We start from the raw sequence: 6541 nt of genomic DNA, 5'->3' as shown, positions 1-6541 counted from the left end.
TTTTCACTCTGCATTATGTTATTAAGATCCACCTGCATTGCTCCGTGTGCATCTGGTCTGTACCTTCAAATCACTACATTGTTTTCCATGGATTACAGTGGCTACTTTCCACCTGTCCCCTCTCCTAGTGATGGACACCCAGGTGGCCTCCAACTCCTTGTCACCACAAATGACACAGCAGTGAGCCTCCTGAAATGGGTCTCCAGGTAGAGTTGTGGGACCCAAGAACTAAATTGCTAGGTTGTAGGATCTATGGTCCTTAGGTATTCAAGTGATGCCAGGTTTTTCCCTGGAGTAGCCACACCAGTCTACATTCCCACCACCCCTACGTGACCAACACTTGGCACTTCCCAGCTTTCTAATCTTTGCCAGTTGTATTGTGTCAAGTGACACATTGCTGTTTTAATTTTGGAGCTTATACCTACTGGATATGTCACTTTAGGTAATTCACAGCAAACCAATTAGATAGGCACTATTCCAACAAAATGCAATAGATTCTACAACTCAGAGAGGCTGGGTAACTTACATGAGGTCACACAGTTAGTGAGGAATGGTGATTTGAACCCAGAGCCTGAACTCTTTTTTTTTTTTTTTTTTGACTGGTAAGGGGATCGCAACCCTCGGCATGGTGTGGTCCACACCACGCTCAGCCAGTGAGCGCACCGACCATCCCTATATAGGATCCGAACCCACGGCCTCAGTGCTACCAGCGCCACACTCTCCCGAGTGAGCCACAGGGCCGGCCCAAGCCTGCACTCTTAATCACTATACAATTATTATCAAGTTTTATCTCTCTTATAAAATATCATCTGGGTCTACATTGCAAGCTTCTTGGCAGGGACTGTTTTAATCCTCTTTGAGGTCCCTGGAGAACTGAACTCAGTGACTTTCTTGTAGGAGATGCTCAGTAAATCATTGTTTTGGAGGGAGAAAGTGAGAGACATTTGTTATAGTTTATCTGGAGGATGACAGGTACAAGAGGAAAAGGGGAACTTGTTTGATCTGTGATCCCCATGAAGATGCTGTTTGGGTGCTGCTCATGGTAGATAAATGACCCTGGGTTCCTGGCTTCCCACCACCCTCTGGCCTCCAGAAACCGCTTGTCATGAGGCTGGGGAGGAAAGGAAAAGGGGAAGGTTGACACTAAAGAAAAAGAATCCCCAAATGCCTCAGCTGAATGGGCTCCCACACCCAGTTGGTGAAACTCAGGCTAGAGGTGTAAAGAAATGCACTCAAGATCAAAGGCAGAGCTGGAACTCAAACCATGTCTCTGGACACACAGTGCAGAAATTCTCCCCTTACTTCTTCTGGAGGAGATGTTCATGGTCAACAAATAGGGAAGTATTCCTTCTTATGCTCTTTTGCTACAATGCATAGCAGTGCTGGAAGATTTGGAATAGCAAAAGACTCCCTTTCTCCCTCACAGCGTTCCTGAGGCCCTAGAGGATGTACTCCCTTTTCTGGGAAAAATGTAGCTGGTAAACTGAGACTAACCTCAGTGTCATCCTCTGTAAAATCGGTATAACAAGACCAATGTCCCAGAATCGCTTGACAATTGAAACAAATTAGTAAATATAGGGCATCTAGCACAGCCCAGACACAAAAGAACCTCCCCAGTGGAGATGGAATATTATGTTGGCACACAGAACAGCTGCGTAAATTGATCATCAAGTTGCTTAGGTCCGAGACAGAACATTCTGGCAACATGACTTCCTTCAGAGGAGAGAGACACGAATTTTTATTTCAGAAGCCTGTTTAGTACACACCATCTCTCAAAACCTGTGGTGCAGTGTGAAGTGGGGATGGAAACAAACCCCAAAAGGGACTTTTGGTGGCAAAAAGATTAGGAACATTTTCTCAAGTTTGACTTTAAAGGTGGTAGCCCTAGGCGAAGGGCAGTTTCAAAGAGGATCTTCTAAAAATATTGCCCATTTACCAAAAAGACACAGACCACTCCTCTGCTGTAGGCCAGACAGCTCCTCAAAAGGAGGAATCTTGTTGCCACCCACGCCTTCCCTCCCGGGGTGAGGGCACCTCCCCAGGGTGGCAAAGAGCCAAGAGCCATTCTGAAAGGCAGCAGAATAAGCTGAGGCTTTGGAATCAGGCAGTTGGTTCAAATCCCAGCTTTCATTTCGGGGCTTACATCTTAGGACCACTTACTGGATATGTCACTTTAGGCAAGTTGCAGCAGCCCACTGAGGTAGACACTATGCCAACCAATGCAGTAGATTCTACAGCTCAGAGAGGCTGGGTAACTTACAAGACGATTAGTTTGCGCAAACCAGAACTCATTTCTCCGAGCCTGTTTCTTCATCTGAAAAATAGAAATACAAAAACTAATGCGTAAGTTAAGCCAAATGAGATAATGTCTGTAGATCATATCGTTTGATGCCTGGTATTCCATGGGCACCCATGAGTCCTAGTGATGCATCTTTGCTATGGATTGAGAGAGCCTGCCATGTACAGGAAAGTGCTAGAAGCTGGAGGTAGGTGAGCTGGGCAGACAAGGTCCCTGCCTTCCCAGAACTCTGACTTTTGTGATCTGCCCTGTGCTGGGGCAGCTGAAGGGACTGTCTCCTCTGCAGTGGGGTGATCAGGAACATCTCTGCCCCCAGCTCCCTCCAGAATTACAGGTGAGGAAAAGAATCCAACTGAGGGGCCTGCTAAGTGTCTATAGACTCAGGAAACATGGCTCTGGGGACACCAGGAGGTCCCAGGCCAAAATCCAAGTAGATCATGGCATAAATGGGAGGCAGCTGTGGTATAGTGGGGAGATCTAGTCTGGGATATTATAGTCTCAGGCCTGAGCTTCAGCTCTGATGACCCCTAACGTAATAAGGTTCCTTTGACTGTGGGCCTGCCGTGTGCTGGGCACCCCACACAGAGCCCTGCTTGGGCCTTTTGATGGTCCTGTAGGGTGGACTTCATTCTCCAGATCTAATGAGGAGACAACTGATACTCAGAGAGGTTAAGTGACTTGCCTAAGACTTCACAGCCAAGGTTTAAACTCAAGCTCCCAGACCACTTGATCTTGGACAAGTCTGAGGCATTTAAGCCTCCTTCTCTGTCAAATGGGCATAATACTCCATCCTGACTTCTCCCCAGAGTTCTTTGGGAACTCAGTTGTGGGGATGGAGGTGGAAGTCCACTGTGATCTGCAAACCCCAGTCACCCAAGAGGAAGTGCTTAAGGTGCAGACTTCTGTCTTAGGGAGGTGCTAAGGTATGCATTGGGGGCTGCTGAGAGTGGAATCTTCTGGTCCAGCTTGAGCCAATGATGTAGAAATCAGGCCCTTGAGTGACTTTTCAGTGGTGGTGATGGGGAATGGCACAGACATTCCAAGTTGCACTGCTGGCTGTGGGGGCTTATGGGGTCTGTGTGGTCTCCTTATGCAAAATAACAGAAAGCTTGGCTTCAGAAAGTGATGACTCAGGAGGGAATAAAAGAGAAAGGTTCCCTTTGTCAACCTCACAGAGGTAAGAAGTAAACTAGTAATAATAATGGCCATCAGGCCTGCTGTACTCATCATGTGTGTGTTGGGTTCTGCCCTAAGCTACCATTATCGAGCGCTTACTGGTTGCCAATCACCTTTCTAAGGGCTCTGTGTGAATTAACCCACCTAATCCTTATGAGTTACCAATTATTATTAGTTGCATTTTACAGGTGAGGAAACTGAGGCTCCAAGTGGTTTAAAAAATGAACTTGCCTAAGTCGCAGTACGGGTGGTCTCAGGGTCAGGCAATTTGATGCCAAAGCTCATGCGAGTTGCCTTTTTTGCGGTGTATTTCTCTGAGTGTTTAACCACATTTGGCGACGTTGTCCAAAGTTTGAAGCTGAGCCCAGCAACGAGTGAGGCTGGGCTAAACTTTTGCAAGCTCTTCCCCACTGTCTCTCCCATCATTGCCCATCTGTGATAGGACCTGGTCCCTTTTCCTGGGCCTCGATATGATAGGGGTATTCATTTGAATGGAAACAGTTGATCAGAAGGAAAGAGCACTGGATTGGGAGTCTTATGCTGGCCCTGTGAGAAAACTGTGAGTTTCACTAACTCACCCAGAGTCACATGACTCATTCATGGAATTGCTGGGATCAGTCCAGAGCTGTTGTCACTAGATCTCACTGCCTCAAAGAAGAGACAGATCTTTGCAATGCAGGCTCTCAATAAATAACAGAGGTTGAATGGGAGGCAGACAGCAGGCAGGGTTCGCGGAGGCTTCTCTCACCACCCTGGAGAAAACAGCAGATTTCCTTCCTGCCTCCCAGATCAAGGTGTTGGGAGAGGTGACCCTCCTCTCCAACCTCCCAGCCTTGGCCCCACTCCAAGAAAAGGGTGGTGGCCCCATCTTTCACTTCTGCTTCCTCCAGTCATGGCTGGCTGGGCCGTGGCTGCAACCCTGTTATGTTTGGGTTTCTGTGGCCCCCACCCAACTCATTACAAACAGGCGGTCCCAGCCAGGACTGTAGGTTGGACTGGAAAGTTCATTCTCTGTGATATCCAGGCTCTGTGCTGAGATCCCCTATAGGTGGCGAGGGTTACTGATGAGTGAAAGCACAGGAGTCTCTGGAAAGTGGTGGTGAGTTGGGTGCGTGTTTTCTCATGACCTTACCCTCCCTCCACCCTTCCCCGCTTCAGCTCTGTTCTCATCTGGGCCCAGCACGAGACAGTCACGAGAATCTTCTGGCTTCAGGGCTAGGTCTCCTCTCACCTCCTCCATGAAGCTTGCTCTGATTCCTTCCAGCCTCTGTCTGCATCCCATGAGTGGTGGGTTGAATGGTGGTCCCCCAAAAGATATGTTCATATCAAATCCCTGGATCCTGTCTGTGTGACCTGATTTAGAAAGAGTCTTTGCAGATGTAATTAAGGACCTGAAAATAAGATCATCCTGGATTATCCAGGTGAGTCCTAAATCCAATGATAAGTGTCCTTAAAAGATAAATAGGCAGAAGGAGATTTGAGATGCAAAGAGGAGATAACATGACCATCGAGGCAGAGATGAGAGTGATGCAGCCACATGACCACAAGTTAAGGATTACCAAGAATTTCCAGGAGCTGGAAGAGGCAAGCAAAGATTCTCCCACAGAGCCTCCAGAGGAAGTGTGGTCCTGTTGACACCTTGATTTTGAACTTGTGGCCTCCAGAGCTGCTAGAGAATAAAGTTCTGTTGTTTTAAGCTGGTTGGTGGAGCTTTGTTATAGCAGCCCTAGGAAATGAACATACCATGGAATCATAGACCACCTGAGTCAGGGGACAGGGCAGGGGAGCCACACAGACGAGGCTCCAAAGTGGCTTTCCCCAGCAAGAGCTGCATGATCTCAGGAAGTTGCTCAACCTCTCTGAGCCTCAAGTTCCTCATCTGCAGAATGGAGACAATAATGCCTACCTTCCAGGATTTGTTTTGTTTTAATAGCTTAATGGAGATATAATTCACATATCATATGATTCACACATGTGCAACTCAATGGTCTTTTTGGAATATTCACAGATGTGTGCAACCACCCTGACAGTCAATTTTAGAACATTTCATCATCTCTCCCGAAAGAAACCCCATACTCATCAGCAGTGGCTCCCCACTTTCCCCAAAAAACCTCCCCCAGCCCTAGGCAACCACTAATCTACTTTCTATCTCTACAGATTTGCCTGTTCTGGATATTTCATTTAAATGGAATCATACAATATGTGGCCCTTTGTGTTTGGCTTCTTTCACTTAGTGTAATGTCTTCATGGTTCATGCATGTGGTAGCATGTATCAGTGCTTTTGTTTATCCATTCATCTGTTGGTGGCCATTCGGGTCACTTCTGTGTTTTGGCTATTATGAATTATGCTTCTAGGAACATCTGCGTGCAAGTTTCTGTGTGGACATGTCTAGGGTTGTTTTAAAGATTAAATGAGATAGTGTCTGGGCTAGCCCAGTGGCGCACTGCTACAGTGCGCCGCTTGGGAGCGCGGCAGCGCTCCTGCCGAGGGTTCGGATCCCACGTACAGACCGGATTCCACTCACTGGCTGAGCAAGGTGCGGGCGCAACACCGAGGGTTGCGATCCCGTTGCCGGTCCCGGTCCGGTACGGGCACGACACTGAGGGTTGCGATCCGTTGCCGGACACGAAAAAAGACAAAAAAACAAATGAGATAGTGTCTAAAGTACTTCATATATCTTTCAACAAATGATGATGAGGGAAGCTTAGAGAGAATCTACCCAGCCTCCTTCAATTTACATATTATGAAACTGAGGCATGGAGAGGAGCAGAGACTTGCTCGAGGTCACCCAGGCAGTACAGCATTGCAGTTAAATGCAGGTCCTTACGTCAGACTGCCTGGGTTCAAATCCAGGTTCCATTTAGACCTGGGTTTCCTTACAGAAATAACTTCACCTCTCTGAGCCTTGGTTTCCTCACATATAAAATGAGGATAGTAATAGTACCTGCCTTACATGGTTGTTGATGTGAGGATTAAACATGCCAGCCTAGGGCTGGTTGGTTAGAGTGCAGTGTTATAACACCAAGGTCAAGAGTTCAAATCCCCATACTGGCCAGTCACCAAAA

Source organism: Galeopterus variegatus, unplaced genomic scaffold, assembly GCF_000696425.1.
Source record: "Galeopterus variegatus unplaced genomic scaffold, G_variegatus-3.0.2 Scaffold161, whole genome shotgun sequence".
NCBI lineage: Eukaryota > Metazoa > Chordata > Mammalia > Dermoptera > Cynocephalidae > Galeopterus > Galeopterus variegatus.
This window is presented reverse-complemented; position numbering follows the sequence as displayed.